The sequence below is a fragment of the Scyliorhinus canicula genome, chromosome 1 (genome assembly GCF_902713615.1).
Source record: "Scyliorhinus canicula chromosome 1, sScyCan1.1, whole genome shotgun sequence".
NCBI lineage: Eukaryota > Metazoa > Chordata > Chondrichthyes > Carcharhiniformes > Scyliorhinidae > Scyliorhinus > Scyliorhinus canicula.
Window position 1 is genome coordinate 94259167 of NC_052146.1, and position 17201 is coordinate 94276367.

At 47.1% G+C, this 17201-nt stretch overlaps 1 protein-coding gene across 3 annotated transcripts in view; it reads right to left on the reverse strand.

Moving 5' to 3' along the window:
- The window catches only part of si:dkey-34d22.1 (discoidin, CUB and LCCL domain-containing protein 1), a 217039-nt gene that overhangs the window by 162642 nt on the left and 37196 nt on the right, over positions 1-17201 (reverse strand). The window lies entirely within an intron of this gene.

The window sequence follows — 17201 nt, forward strand, 5'->3', positions numbered from 1 at the left end:
AATGAGATCCCACAAGATGTCACAAACTGGATCATGCCCTGTGATATTTAAGTGAACAGTTAGGCTCACTTAAATGTGTCTGCGCCAGAGATACCCAGGAACCGAGAACAAGCGTCAGTGCCTGGGAGACCATCGCCATGGCGCTGCTTAGCACTGGTCTACACAATCGTGGAGGGGGGTGTCTCCCAGGACATTGGAGGCCTCGGGGTGCCAGCCTAGTACCTTGGCATTGCAACCTAAGCACCATGGTATTGCCAACTTGGCAGTGCACCCTGGCTCTGCCAGGCTGGCAGTGCCAAGGCGCCTGGGTGTCAGGTTGCTGAGGATCGGGGTGTCCTGTGCTTATGAGGCGGGGGGGCACAAGGGCCCCTAATAGCTAAGTTGGGAGACTGGAAGTGGTCCAGGGGCCACGGTGAGGAGTCGAGCGACCACAAATGGTGCCCTGATCTCTTCCTGAACTCATCAGTGCAGGAAATGAAGGTAAGCGCGGCCTTGGCGAGGCAGTCCTCACAGTGACAAAAAAAAAACAGAGACCTGTTTGATAGCGGGGTTGTTCTCAGCATCATGTCGAGGAACACACGCTAAATGCGCCCAAAGCAGGACTCTGGGCCGGGATTCTCCCCTACCCGGCGGGGGGTCCCGGCGTAGCGGAGTGGCGCCAATCACTCCGGCGTCGGGCCTCCCCAAAGGTGCGGAATTCTCCACACCGTTAGAGGCTAGGCCCACACCGGAGTGGTTTCCGCTCCACCGGCCGGCTCCAAAACCGGCGCCAACGGCCTTTGGCACCCGCCGCCCGGTGTTGGGGCTGGCCGAAAGGCCTTCGCCGGTCTGCGCATGCACCGGTGCATCAACGGTCCTGATGTCACCACCGGCGCATGCACAATGGAGGGGGTCTCTACGGCCTCTGCCATGGTGGAGGCTGTGGCGGCGGTGGAAGAAAAAGAGTGCCCCCATGGCACTGGCCCGCCCGCTGATCGGTGGGCCCCGATCACGGGCCAGGCCACCGTGGGGGCACCCCCCGGGGTCTGATCGCCCCGCGCCCCCCCAGGACCCCGGGGGCCCGCTCGCGCCGCCAATCCTACCGGCACCAGAGGTGCTCCAATTCACGTCGGCAGGAGAGGCCTGTCAGCGGCGGGTCTTCGGCCCATTGTGGGCCAGAGAATCGCTGCGGGGGGCACGTCGATCGGCGCGGCGTGATTCCCGCTCCCGTCGATTCCCGGGTGGCGGAGAATTCCAGCCACGGCGGGGGCGGGATCTACGCCGGCCCCGGGCGATTCCCCGACCCTGCAGGGGGGGTCGGAGAATTCCGCCACTGTTTTTTCCCTGCCCAACATTTGCAAATTCAACAGTAATATCATACAGTTATAGTTTGTTCAGCTAAATATTTCATTGCTCTCCTATGAGGAAAGATTAAATAGACTGTCTATGTATACATTAACAATCTGGGAGAAGGAACTGAGGGCATTGTGGCTAAGTTTGCAGATGATAAAAAAATATGTGGAGGGACAGTACAGTGGCACAGTCATTAGTATTATTGCCTGACAGCTCCACGGGCCCGGATTTTATTCCAGCCTCGGGTAACTGTGTGGAGTTTACACTTTCTCCCCATGCCTGCGCAGGTTTCCTCCGGGTGCTCCGGTTTCCTCCCACAGTGCATTGATGAGTAGGTTAGGTCGATTGGCCATGTTAAATTGCCCCCTAGTATCCAAAAGGTTAGGTGGTGTTACGGGATAGGATAAGGGGTTGGGCTTAGGTAGGGTTCTCTTTCCAAGTGCCAAATGGCCTCCTTCTTCACTGTAGGGGTTCTATGACAGGTAGTGCTGGGGAAGCAGGGAGGCTGAAGAATGACTTGGACAGGTTAGGAGAGTGGGCAAAGAAGTGACTGATGGAATACAATGTGGACAAATGTAAGGTTATGCACATTGGTAGGGGGAATAGAGGCATACACTATTTTCTAAACGGGAAACGGCTTTGGAAATCAGGGGCGGAATTCTCCAACTCCCCGCAGGGTCGGGGAATCGCTCGGGGCCCCCACCGTGGCCGGACTTCCCCGCCACCCAGGAATCGGCGGGAGCAGGAATCACGCCCCGCCAATCGGTGTTCCCCCCGCGCCGATCGGCGTGCCCCCCCGTGGCGATTCTCCGGCCCGCAATGGGCCGAAGTCCCGCCGCTGACAGGTCAATCCCACTGACGTGGTTTAAACCACCTCTGTGCCGGTGGGATTGCTGGCGCGAGTGGGCCCCCGGGGTCCTGGGGGGGTGCATCGGCGATCGGACCCCAGGGGTGCCCCCACGGTGGCCTGGCCCACGATCGGGGCCCACCAATCGGCGGGCGGGCCTGTGCCGTGGGGGAACTCTTTTTCTTCTGCCACCGCCACGGCCTCCACCATGGCAGAGGCAGAAGAGACCCCCTCCACCGCGCATGTACCGATGGGGACTCACGCCGACCGGCGAACCGGTTTTGGCGCCAGTCGGCGTAGCGGGAGCCTCTCCGGCGCAGGCCTAGCCCCTAAAGGTGCGGAGAATTCTGCACCTTTGGGGCGGCCCGACGCCGGAGTGGTTGGCGCCACTCCGCTACACCGGGACCCCCCGCCCCACCGGATAGGGGAGAATTGCACCCCAGAAGGACAAAGGGACTTAGGAGTCCAAGTTCGGGATTCTCTTCAGGTTAACATGCAGGTTCAGCTGGCAGTTAGCAAGGCAAATGCAATGTTAGCATTCATTTTGAGAGGGTTAGAATACAATACCAGGGATGTACTGCTAAGGCTGTATAAGGCTCTGGTCAGACCCCATTTGGAATATTGTGAGCAGTTTTGAGCCCCTTATCTAAGGAAGGATGTGCTGGCCTAGGAGGGGGCTCAGAGGAGGTTCACAGGAGTGATCCCTGCAATGACGGTCTTGTCATATGAGGCGCGGTAGAAGACTGTGGGTCAATGGAGTTTAGACCCGGTAGCACAGTGGTTAGCACTGTTGCTTCTCAGCACCAGGGACCCGGTTTGATTCCCGGCCTGAGTCACTGTCTCTGCGGAGTCTGCATGTGCTTCTCTTATCTGCGTGGGTTTCCTCCAGGTGCTGGGTCTCCAGTTTCCAACCACAAGTCCCGAAAGACGTGCTTCTTGGGGAATTGGACATTCTGAATTCACCCTCAGTGTACCCGAAAAGGCGCCGAAGTGTGGCGACTGGGGGATTTTCACAAGAACTTCATTGCAGTGTTCCTGTAAACCTACTTGTAACACTAATAAAGATTATTATAAGGATTAAGGGAATCTCATTGAAATTTATAAAATATTGAGAGGCCGAGATAGAGTGAACGTGGAGAAGATGTTTCCACTCGTACGAGAGACTCGAACCCAAGGACACAGCCTCAGACTGAAGGGACGACCTTTTAAGACAGAGATGAGGAAGAATCTCTTCAGTCGGAGGGTGGCGAGCCTGTGGAACTTACTGCCACAGAAGGCTGCAGAGGCCAATTCACTGAGTGTCTTTAAGGCAGACATAGATGGTTTTTGATTAATCAGGGGATCAGGAGTTATGGGGAGAAGGCAGGAGAATGGGGATGAGAAACATATCAGCCTTAATCGAATGGCAGATCAGACTTGATGGACCAAGTGGCCTAATTCTGCTTCTGTAGCTTATGGTCTTATGTTCCATGGAGTTCAGAAGAATGGGAGGTTCTCACTGAAACATGCAACATTCAGCCTTTCGAGCCCGATCCGCCATTCAATGAGGTCATGACTGATCTTATACTTCATCATCATTTTCCTGCATTTACTCCTTATCCTTTGTGTTTAATATGTCGGAATCTATCAATCTTAGTCTTGAGCATGCTTAACGACCGAGTCACGACAGCCCTCTGGGGTAGAGAATTCCAAAGATTCACCATCCTCTGAGGGAAGAAATTTCTCCTGGTCTCAGTCCTAAATGGCCTGATCCTTATTCTGAGACTGTCCCCTGGTTCAAGACCCCCACCCCCCTCCCCCACAGCAAGGGGAAACTTCCTTCCTGCATCTACCCTGTTGGGTCTTGCAAGAGTTTTGTTTATTGGTGAACCTTTGCTATACTCCCTCTACGGCAAATCTATTTTCCTTTGGAAAGGAGACCAAAACTGTGCGCAATATTCCAGATGTGGTCTCACGAAGGCTCTATATAATTGCAGTAAGACACCATTCCTTTTGTACTCAAACCCTTTTGTAATAAAGGTCAACGTACTATTTGCCTTCTTAATTGCTTGCCATATCTGCACATTAGCTTTCAGTGATGCATGAGCAAGGATACCGTAGTACCATTCAACATCAACACTTCACCATTTAAGAAATACTCTCTGTTTCTGCGTTTCCTATTAATGTGAATAACTGTACATTTATCCACATCGTCTTCTACCTGCCAAATATTTGCCCACTCACTTCATATTTGCCTCTCCAAGCATCTTTGCATCCTCCTCATAACTCAAACTTGAATTGAGCCACTTGATTTGTGCCATCGGCAAATTTGGAAATATTACATTGTTTCGGGCTGCAGACATTTTAATTAATGGTGAGTTGCTCTCAGAGGACAGAAGAAACAGTAAATGTTCCCTTGTGAATCTCAGGTCATAGAATGATAGAATTTACAGTGCAGAAGGAGGCCATTCAGCCCATCAAATCTGCACCGGCCCTTGGAAAGAGCACACGACTTAAGCCCACACCTCCACCCTATCCCCGTAACCCAGTAACCCCACCTAACCTTTTTGGAGACTAAGTGCAGTTTATCATGGCCAGTCCACCTAACCATGGTTTCCATCTTTAGACTGTGGGAGGAAACCGGAGCACCCGGAGGAAACCCACGCAGAAACGGGGAGAACGTGCAGACTCTGCACATACAGTGACCCAAACTGGGAATCAAACCTGAGACCCTGGTGCTGTGAAGCAACAATGCTAACCATTGTGTACCATGCCGCATCATAAAAGGATGGGGATGTTAACGTCAAAAATGCTGAAGTACACATTTACTTATTTATTACCTCATTAAGAGATTTGCAATAAATTACAAAGCAATCAAATACTTTCACAGATAAATTCACAAAGTGGCCTGAGACAATTAGAATTGTGTCTCTCAAAATGCCACAATTTGTAATAGATTATTCGGGCACTACCTAATCAGCAATTACTGTTGATGTGCAGAGTACTTGACTTCGGATCCATAAGGTAAACAGATAGTTAAATCTAAGCAGTGTCAGATGCTAGACAAACCCCCACTGGAAAACTATTTAGTTTGTGCAGTATTGCATCCAGATGCTAACCAACAACTTGTACACATGCCAGATGCAATGGTTGAGTCAGCCTGGATTACTTTATACAATATGTGGCACATACTACGCATAACGGCATTTTTCAGTGTACAGACACAATTAAACCAAATGTCTAAAGGTTGGAAAGCAAGCAAACATTTATGCAAACGGGCTTGTTAATAAAAAGCTTCTTAATCTACTTACTCGATTACTATGCTTTTGAAAAAGCAGTCGAGTGTGGAAATATGTTGGGCTTTCTTGTGAAAGGACACTGGCCGAAGAGAAACCTAACTAATTTAGCTTAAATGGCACAGATTTCAAAACTAGATGTTGGCTTTAAAAATTGTTACTTTGATAAATTGTATTAGAAATGAGAAATAGAGGGCAGCACGGTGGCCTAGTGGTTAGCACAGCTGCCTCACGGCGCTGAGGTCCCAGGTTCGATCCCGGCCCTGGATCACTGTTCGTGTGGAGTTTGCACATTCTCCCCGTGTCTGCATGGGTTTCGCCCCCACAACCCAAAAATGTGCAGAGTAGGTGGATTGGCCACGCTAAATTGCCCCTTAATTGGAAAAAATAATTGGGTAATCGAAATTGATTTTTAAAAAAATGAGAAATAGGAGCAGGCCATATGAGATGTACATCCACTCCCCCAAGCTTGCTCCGAAATTCAGTAAGATCACCACTGAACCTCAACCTCCACTCCACACTTAAATTTAGATTTATTGTCACGTGTACCGAGGTGCAATGAAAGGTATTGTTCTGCTTACAGTCCAGGCAGATCGTTCCATCCATAAAAAACATAGAACACATGATAAATACATGAGGATACATAATGAAAATACATAGACATCAGGTGAAGCATACGGAATATGGTGCTACAACTATAGAGAAGATGTATAGAAAGATCAGTTCAGTCCATAAGAGCGCCATTCAGGAGTCTGGTAACAGCGGGGAAGAAGCTGTTATTGAATCTGTTTGTGTGTGTTCTCAGCCTTTTGTATCTCCTGCCCGATGGAAGAAGGTGGAAGAGAGAATAACTCGGGTGGGAGGGTTCTTTTATTTTGCTGCCCGCTTTCCCAAGGCAGAGGGAGGTGTAGACAGAGTCAATGGATGGGAGGCGGGTTCATATGGTGGACTGGGCTGTGTTCAGAATGGTCTATAGTTTCTTACACTCTTGAGCTGAGCAGTTGCCATACCAGGCTGTGGTGCAGCCAGATGCTTACTATAGTGCACCTGTAAAAATTGGTAAGAGTCAATGTGGACATGCCGAGTTTCCTTAGTTTCCTGAGGAATTATAGGCGCTGTTGCATTTTCTTGTCGTGTCAACGTGGGCGGACCAGGACAGATTGTTGGTGATGTGTACACCCAGGAATTTGAAGCTGTCAATCATCTTCAACTCAGCACCATTGATGCAGGCAGGGGTGTGTACGACACTTCGCTTCCTGAAGTCAATGACCAGCTTCTTAGTTTTGCTGACATTGAGGAAGAGATTGGTGTAATTGCACCATGCCATTAGGTTCTCCATCTCCCTTCTGTACTCTGACTCATCCTTGTTTTGAGATCCGACCCCCTAAGTTCGTGCCATCAGCAAACTTGTAGATGGAGTTGGAGCTGCATTTTGCCACACAGTCGTGTGTGCATAAGGAGCATACTAGGGGGCTAAGTATGCAGGCTTGAGAGTATTGAGAACTATTGTGGAGGAAGTGTTGGTGTTTATTCTTACTGATTCTGGTGTATGGGTCAGGAAGCTGAGGATCCAGTTGCAGAGGGTGGAGCCAAGTCCTAGGTTTTGGCGTTTGGACATGAGCTTGGCTGGGATAATGGTGTTGAAGGCGGAGCTGTAGTCAATGAGTAGGAGTCTGACATAGGAGTCCTTGTTGTCGAGATGCTCCATGGCTGAGTATAGAGCCAGGGAGATAGTGTCTGCTGTGGACCAGTTGTGGCAGTTTGCATATTGCAGTGGATCAAGATACTCTGGGAGTATGGAGTTGATGTGTCTCATGACCAACCTCTCAGAGCACTTCATGATGATAGATATCAGGGCCACCGGATGGTAGTTGTTGAGGCAGGTTGCCTGGTTTTTCTTTGGCACGGGTATTATAGTGGTTTCTTGAAGCAGGTGGGATCCTCAGAACAGAGTAGGAAGAAGTTGAAGATGTCCACGAACACACCTGCCAGTTGGTCCGCACAGGATCTGAGTGCACATCCAGGGACTCCATCAGGATACGTTGCTTTCCATGAGTTCAGTTTCAAGAAAGCCGATTGGACTTGGTTGGTATGGATGTGTCTGATGTTGCTGGAGCACGTGACTGGTTTGTTGGTTTCCTGCTTGAAATGAGCACAGAATGCATTGAGTTCATGAGGATGAGGAAAGGGTGCTTAGTTGCCAGAGATTCTACTCAGCTTTGCTTTGTAGTCTATTATATTGTTTAAGCCTTGCCACAACTGATGGGAGCCCATGTTGTCAGTCTATGATTCCAGCTTCGTCTGATTTTGTCTCTTGGCGTCCTTGATGGCTTTGTGGAGGTTGTACCTAGATTTCTTGTATAGGTCAGGGTCGGCAGTCTTGAACACCTCAGACCTGGACTTCAGTAGGGAGTGGATCTCCCGGTGAAACCATGGTTGGGGAATGCATATGCTACCTTCTTTGAAACACCATCTTCTACACACTTGCTGATGAAGTCTGTGACAGTGGTGGCAAACTTGTTTTGTTTGGCTGCTGAGTTCTTGAATATGGACCGGCCCACTGACTCCAAGTAGTCGTGTAGGATCTCCTCTGTTGCCTCGGACTAACACTGCATGACATTCTCAACCGGATTCTCCCGCTAAGTTTCTGTTTATATGTCAGGAGGAGGAGCACCAATTTTCGGAAATGTGGTCGGGGGATGGATCGGTAGGCGCCATTGATGTTTGTGTAACAGTGGTCAAGGATGTTGGGGCCCCTAGTGGTACAGGAGATGTGTTGGTGGAAGTGTGGTGGTACACTCTTGAGGTTAGCCTCTTTGAAGTCCCCGGTCTCGATGAACAAGGCCTACGTGTGTTCTGTTTCACTATTATTTATCGCAGTGTAAATTCATCAAGAGCATTCTTCACTTCCTCCTTTCCTCCTGGGTGGGATGTAGACCGCCGTGATGATGGTGGATGGAAGTAGGGCAGCATTTCATAGTCAGGTGCTGTTGGGAGCAGCAGTTTGCCAGGGTTGCCACATTCGTCTGAACACCAGGAGGAATTGATGAGGAGGCAAACCCCTCCAACCCTTCACTTTGTCCGATGCCACCATGCGGTCCATCTGGTGTATTGAGAAACCGTCAAGTTGTATGTTACAGTCCGATGAGGCAGGAGTGAGCCATGCCCCTGTGAAACAGAGCACACAGCATTCTCTTACTTCCCGCTGAGATTTTTTTGTTTGTTTTAAAAACAATTTAGAGTACCCAATTAATTTTTTCCAATTAAGGAGCAATTTAGCGTGGCCAATCCACCTAACCTGCATATCTTTTGGGCTGTGGGGGCGAAACCCACGTAAACACAGAGAGAATGTGAAAACTCCACACGGACAGTGACCCAGAGCCGGGATCGAACCTGGGACCTCGGCGCCGTGCGGCAGCAATGCTAACCACTGTGCCAACCTGCTGCCCCCCATCTCCCACTGAGATGAGCATTAAGCTCATCCAGCTTGTTTTTGCTTCCTTGGACTTTTGCGAGGAGTATGGTGGGGAGAGAAGACTTGAAACCACGTTTTTCTTTTACCTGAACACCAGCACGTTCCCCTCGCTTCCTAGGTTTGTGGCTGCTTATGGATGGTCCGGGGATCCGATGGGAGAAGTCTGACCTTTTGGAAAGTGAGTGGTTCCGCCTGGAGGGGTCCTGGGCTCTGGTCGCAGTTTCAGAGTCACTGGGGGGGACATGCTCGCAATCCAGTCGGGCCCCAGGGTTCCACGAGGATGGGTGTTCGTTGTTTTGGGTGTGTTTAGGCTGGTTTTGGGTTGCTGGCAGGGTCTTCCTGGGTCAGGTTGGGCTGGGTCACATGGTTGGTTCCAGAGTTGGTGTTTCGGTTTCGTAGTTCCTGAGGTTAGGCCTTGATCTAGGCCTCTTCTTTTCACTTTTCTCTCTGATTTCCATGTCTTCACTCTCTTACAGTGCAAAATGTTGCAATCTCAGTCTTCAACATACTTATCAACTTAACATTCACATCCCTCTGGGGAGAACATTCCAAAGATTTACAACTCTCTGAGTGAAGAAATCTTAGACCAAAATGGTTGACCCCTTATCCTAAGCCAACAAGTGGAATTTTACCTGACTACAGGTAACGAGAATGGACAGGGGTGTGGGGGTGGGAGGGGCAGAGACTAATTGAGGTGATTTTCCCAGGCCACCAGTATTTTACCAATGGGGGAGCAGCATAGAAGCCTCCTAGCTGCGTCACAGGCTTGGAGGAGTCCTCCACAGAAGAAAAAGGACAAATTCAACCCAGCCAATTACGGTCCTATCAGTCTACTCTCCATCATCAGTAAAGTGATGGAAGGAGTCAACAACAGTGCTATGAAGCAGCAGTAACTCAACAATAACCTGCTCACAGAAGATCAGTTTGGGTTCCGCCAGGGTCACTTAGCATCTAACCTCATTACAACTTTAGTTCAAACATGGACAAAACAGCTGAATGCCATAGGTAAGGTGACAACAAGGCAGAATTTGACTGAGTCCGGCATCAAGGAACCCAAGCAAAACTGGCTTTAATGAGAATCAGGGGACAAACTCTCCACTGGTTAGAGTCATACCTGGCACGAAGAAAGATGGTTGTGGTGGTTGGAGGTCAATCATCTCAGCTCCAGGACATCATTGCAGGAGTTCCTCAGGGTAGTATCCTCGGCCCAATCATCTTCAGCTGCTTCATCAAAGACCTCCCTTTCATCATAAGGTCTCAGAAGTGGAGATGTTTGCAGATGACCCCACAATGGGCAGCACGGTAGCATGGTGGTTAGCATAAATGCTTCACAGCTCCAGGGTCCCAGGTTCAATTCCCGGCTGGGTCACTGTCTGTGCGTCCTCCCCGTGTGTGCGTGGGTTTCCTCCGGGTGCTCCGGTTTCCTCCCACAGTCCAAAGATGTGCGGGTTAGGTGGATTGGCCATGCTAAATTGCACGTAAAGTCCCAAAAGGTAAGGTTAAGGGGGGGGGGGGGTTGTTGGGTTACGGGTATAGGGTGGATATGTGGGTTTGAGTAGGGTGATTATTGCTCGGCACAACATCGAGGGCCGAAGGGCCTGTTCTGTGCTGTACTGTTCTATGTTCTATGTTCTAATGTTCAGCGCCATTCGCGACTCCACAGATAAATGTCCAAATTGCAGCACGATCTGGACAATATTCAGGCTGGACTGACAAGTGACAGGTGACATTCGCACCACACAAGTGCCAGGTAATGACCATCTCCGGAGAGAGGATCTAACCATCACCCCTTGACACTGAATGACATAGCCATCACTGAATCCCCCACAATCAACATCCTGGGAGTTACCATTGATCAGAAACTGAACTGGACCAACCAAATTAATACTGTGTCTACCAGTGCAGGTCAAAAGTTAGGAATCCTACGGCAAGTTATGCACCTTCTGATCCTCCAAAGCCATCCACCATCTACAAGGCACAAGTCAGGAGCGTAATGGAATACTCTCCACTTGTGTGGATGAGTGCAGCTCCAACAATACTCAAGAAGCTCGACACCATCCAGGACAAAGCAGCCCGTTTGATTGCTCCCCTTTCCACAAACATTCAATCTTTCTTCCACCAAACATTGGCAGCCATGTGTACCATCTACAAGATGCACTGCAGTAACTCATCAAGGTTCCTTTGACAGCACCTTCCAAACCCACGACCACTACCATCTAGAAGGACAAGAACAGCCGATACCTGGGAACCCCACCAATAAGAGCTTCCCCTCCAAGTCATTCCCCACCCTGACTTGGAAATATATCGCCGTTCCTTCATTGTTGCTGGGGCAACATCCTGGAACTCCCTCCCTAACAGTACTGTGGGTGTACCTACACTGCAGGCACTACAGTGGTTCAAGAAGGCAACTCACCACCACCTTTGAAGGGTAATGAGTGATGGGCAATAAATGCTGGCCTAACCAGCGACACCCACATCCTTAAATGAATTTTTAAAAAGTGATTTTGGATTGTGGGGGACGTCATCAGAGCTGGAGTCACCTTGGCACATGGATGGGCCCGCCTCCAAACAAGGTCATCCAAGCACTTCTGATAGAGGGGTTCCCCTTATTCTCTGGCGTCTCTCTGCTTGTCCCGTTTGAAAATATGCACATAATGCTCTCTCTCCATTTTGAGGTGTCCTCGTGTTCTCCATGCTGCCGTAGCAGAGACCATCACAGTGACTGGTGCAGCTGAGGGTCCCGAAGATTCCTCCCTCTGTTTGTGCTGGAATGGAAGGGTTGCTCACTGTTCTTAATTGGCCATGTCCCCAACCTGCTGACTCTTTGCCTCCTCCTGGCAAAATTGTAGAGGAAGTCTGGCCTCTCGTCTGAGCAGAAACCACCTGGCAACAGGACCATCATCACTTTGGGAGTCCAGAACTAGACTCACAGGGCAAGATTTTACCAAAGAAAAATGCTTCTCAACCTCTACTCTGTCAAACCCTCATGTTTCAAGGAGATTGCCTCTTATTTCGCTCTACTCCAGAGAACGCAGGTCAATTTTACTCTTCATGGAGCAGCTGTCTTACCCTAGAAATCAATCTGGTGATGTTTGTTGTACCTCCTCCAGGGCAATAAGTATATCCTCCCTTAGATAAAGAGACAAATACTATTTTCAGTAATTCAGCAGTAGTCTCATCAAAGCCCTATACAATGGCAGCAAGACAACCTGATTCTTATACTTGAAACCCCTTGTTATAATGGCTAACATACAATTTACCTTCCTAATTTCTTGCTAAATTATAGTCTGCAAGAACTACAATTTGATGAGCACTTATCTCACCACAGCCTATGAACAAAGTTATAAAGGGAAATGGGATGGTGCTTAATACTTTATACAACAGAAACAAAGTGAATTTGTATCAACATTTTATCCATTGATTACCAAGTGTCGGCTTGACTCAGTTGGTAATATTCTGAGTCAGAAGGTAGTGGGTTCAAACCCCACTTAAGGAATGCTGCATTATCAAGTGCCTTTTGGGCAAGATGCTAGTCTGAGGTTCTGTCAGTTTGTTGAAAAGAAAATGTCTCACAGAGAACACCTAGTTCTGGATTCAACAAGCACTAAAAACAGATTAATAGGTCATTCATCTCAGTAACTACATTTCAAAATGTTGTGAAGCAATTTGTGACACAACAGGGCACTCTATTTATACAAAATTAAGTTCATTTCTTATTTAAGCACATTGTTGAATAAAAACCATGGCTTCATTCCCCTGGAGAGAGGAATCCAAGTGTGCATACCTAATATAATTCAAAACAGGCGTTCTGAATCTTTTCATTGCTGTTTCTTATAGCTCCGACAATCATTTATTCGTATCTGGTGATTTCAATTTTGCCAAAATAGATGTTTAGATACAAGAGTTTAAACAGATGGTAAAAGTTATATTATGTAGGATTTTCTTTAAAAAAGTATGTTCTGAACATATTTTTCAATTAACATTTTTTTATGTTTCCCGCTGGTAAGAAATTGCTTTTTGCCCTACAAACCAATACAGCGACAATTCCTTGACACACATCACACTTGAAAAAGGAATTTCTAATGCTTATCTGTTTTTCCTGGCCGCAGTGACTTTGTTTACAAAAGGCAGGTTTCTCTGGTCCGCCTGCCGCGTGTTTATGGGCTGCACACCATATTCTGATGGTGGGATTCTATCTTCTCGCCGATTGTCAATGGGATTTCCCATTGTAACCATTCCACGCCTCCGGGAAACCCGCAGGCGGGGGTGTGTTGCCGGCGTGAAAAGTGAATTGCAAAGACCGGAAAATTCCAGCCGAGGACACAAACTAAAAGTGCATCCTGGAAAAGTATACCCTGGGACTGGATTGGTCAGTTCACCCCTTGATCCCACCTTCACTAAATACGGGAAGTTGAGGGGATTCAAGGCGGGTTAACTTATGGTTCAAGAATTTTGAAATTCTAACTTCCCACCTGACCCAAATCCACCCATTTTCTGCCGGTTAGAATGACTCACATGGATCAACATAATCTGTTGGGTACTTGGTACTAATCTTTTCTGAGACTGTGCTGATAGAATTATTTATAACACCTCAGCACAGGTGCGAAAACTAAAATTTACAGTGTTGGAACAAGCCATTTGGTCCTTCAAGTCTGTACCTTCAACATACCAAGTGTATTTTACTCCAACAGGCGCTGTCCCACCAATTTAATTGCTTGTGGGAGAATGGAATATTAATGTTCTCTGATACTAAGTAATAAAGCAAAATTCTGGAATACTTATCCATTTCCAAGCCTTTGGTGTTCATCTAAGACTTTCATGAATAATACTTTACCCAGCAGTGGAATGGTGTCACTTGGGCGATTTCAGTATTTCAGGGTCTTCAAATTTACCTTGCATCAGCTCTACAATTAAACTATAGCAGCCAGAATCCATACTCAGTGTCTGAGGTAGGGGTGCTGGGGTCATGCTGGGAAGCACTAAAATTAAATAGATGCTTCAGATAATACATTTGGCTTGAACAGATACTGTACCATTTGTTTATTTGGTATATCTTCACACTCTTTTCCCCCTTGGTGAATAGTGTGGAGTGTTGGAAGGATTTCGCCGGCTGATTAACAAGCCACTAGGGGCCACATCACTGCTCCTTCCATCGCCAACAAGACCTGGAATGTGACTTAAACCTCAGGTCTTTTGGCTGAGAGGCATCAGTGCTTCCAACTGAACACTCCCAATATTGTCATGAGGAGTCAATGAGACAGCTCTTGAAATCAGTCAGCTCATTGTCACTGTCTTCAGGGAGTTATTAGAACCAGCAAATCATGTTGTAGAATTGATTAGCAGCTAAAATAACATAATTCTTTAAAATACATGAAAGATAATTACTCTGTTAATTATTTCTTTTTGGAGACGTGGAGGTTGGAGAGTGGAGGTGTGGCTTTAAGTAGGGTGTTCTTTCCAAGGGCTGGTGCAGATTTGATGGGTTGAATGGCCTCCTTCTGCACTATAAATTCTATGATTCTATGAATGTTCCCATTCAAAAGTACACAGGAATAGATGCCAATAGCCATTGGTACAGGAAATGCTGCATTTTTAATAAAATAACCTTGTTTGGGATATGCCATCACTGAAATCATAGAACAAAAATGTGCTGGCAATCCAGAAAGCCTAAATAAGGTACATTGTGCAAATATTTATCTGAGTCATCAAATACGGTCGTGTTGTAAATACAGTTAGAAATATATCGCCGTTGCTTCATTGTCGCTGGGTCGAAATCATGGAACTCCCTCCCTAACAGCAATGTGGGTGTACCTACACTACATGGGCTGCAGTGATTCAAGACAGTAGCTCACCAATACCTTCGAGGGCAACTAGGGGTGGGCAATAAATGATGGCCTAGCCAGTGACGCCCACATCCCATAAACAAATTTAAAAATAGTTCCTGTGCTTTCTTCTGGGAATTTTCATTACGCAAAAAAATTAAACCATCAGTTAATAATTATAAACTTTAAGAGTGAAAATAAAGTGGCTTAGAATAGTTCTGTACCCCTCAGATTAACCAATGGTTTTTTAAATGTTCTGATTTATTTGCTTTCTCAAAGTATTTACTTATGAATTTTAGATTGGTTCTGTATTTTCCTGATGGTAACCATCAGTGGGAGTACTGACAACCAGCGATTTTCCTCTTTGCTGAAAATGCTGAAAGAATTATGATTGCAGCATAATTATTAAAAGGCGCAATTCCTGCCTTGAAGGCAATATTTTAAGCCGAGTCTCAGTTCCACGAGCAATCCTGTCTCCATTTAGAATCTTGCTGAGGTAGCCATGCTTCTTATCACTTGGTGGGACAGAACGTGAATATTACTGAAAAGAGAGTGATATTGTTAAAACTTTTCTTCTTGCATTCATGAGGACAAATACAAGAATGCCAAATTTCAAACACTGAACAGTTTATACTGCAAGAGGCAAGAGTGCTGATTGGTTAGCCAATCCTCACCTGAGGAAGGAGCAGTGCTCCGAAAGCTCGTGTTTGAATCAAACCTGTTGGACTTTAACCTGGTGTTGTAAGACTTCTTACTGTGCTCACCCCAGTCCAACGCCGGCATCTCCACATCATCTCTCTAAAGCAACAGTCTTGTGTCTGCCTGAATGATGAGTGTTGACAGGCAATTTCATCATTGAACAGCGAAGTGACTGAGCATGATTCTGTCTCACTCTATGTCCACACATGCAGAGATTCAACCGGGATTAATGGGGAGCAAACAAGAGAAGGAACCCTGGATGACATTTCCCATCTCTAGCCCAAGGATGCAAAAGATGGGCAGTATTTAACATGAGGTTTTCGCCCGATATCTGGAGTGCCAGAGAGAAACTTGCGTTGCCCCCTTCGGGGAAGGCCCACCATATCAAGTGATAGTCAGGTACTTAAGTAGCCAGTGATGAGCCTTCCCTGGGAACAGCAGTAAGGAACTTCTATCACTGCAGTATCATTTCTCAACGTATTAACCTATTGAAGCTCCCTCCAGGCAATAACTATATTGTTTTATGACCTTGCTTTTGAGTTCAGTTTCACCATTTACTTCAGCAATTGTAATCAGCCAAAGAGAAAACAACCACAAACTTTATAGGCAGCACAGTGGTTAGCACTGCTGCCTCACAGCGCCAGGGACCCTGGTTCAATTCCAAATTTGGGTGACTGCCTGTGTAGAGTTTGCACATTCTCCCCGTGTCTGCGTGGGGTGCTCCGGTTTCCTCCCACAGTCCAAAGATGTGCAGGTAATTTGGAATGGCCATGCTAAATTGCCCCTTCGTGTCCAGATATGTGCAGATTAGATTACGGGGATTGGACGAGGGAGTGGACATGGGTACGGTGCTCTTTCAGAGGGTTGGTGCAGATACGATGGGCCGAGAGGCCTCCTTCTGCACTGTAGGGATTCTATGGTTTTATTAATTTTTTTAACAATTGCATTAACATGCTATGGAACTTTTAGCCCACAGGAATCAACAGAATCTGAGCAGGAAATAATAAACCTAAGTCATGTCCTTTAGACAAGATAATATTGCGTATTTCTGCTGTCCTACCTGGCGATTAACTGGCAGCACATTTGTAAAATTCTGTTCATTGAGCACATCAGAAAGCAAAAATTTGCTTCCAGGAAGGATCTGAATTCCAATTAGTTGGAGCCTGACCTGGGAATGGTAGCAGCCAACTTGTCAGCAGCATTCAAGATTGTACTTTTTCATAATTGCAATGCCTGTTGTATTTTAGATCAAAACCAGCCTTCACATTTCCTTATTGAGCCTCTCTGTGGCACGCTCACACTTGATGGAGATGTTCTGTTTTGGGAGCAACCCCCCACCCCCCCCCGCAACTCATAAAAGGGTGTAACCATGATACACCCGGCATGCATCCTTGTAATGGGAACAACATTGATAACCTTCACTTTGAGGAGCACAGAAACTCACCAAAATAATTGTGAGCAATAAATATATAAAAGACCATTTCATGACAAATACGGTTAATAATTGTTCTGCTATTGGGTTTGTAAATGTGCATCACTATGCTGTAATCCATCTGACAAGGGATTAATTAATATACCTTACAGCTGTACATGAAGAAATGACCTCACATGCCATCAGTGGAGTTAGAAATCTCTGTTTACACAAAGAAAATTGTTCAAGGCATCTAAACACAGAAGCTGCAAATACCAGCCCTCCGTCCAAAGGCATCTTGCTGAGGCCTCCCACCCATAAAATTGTTGCCTACATTTAA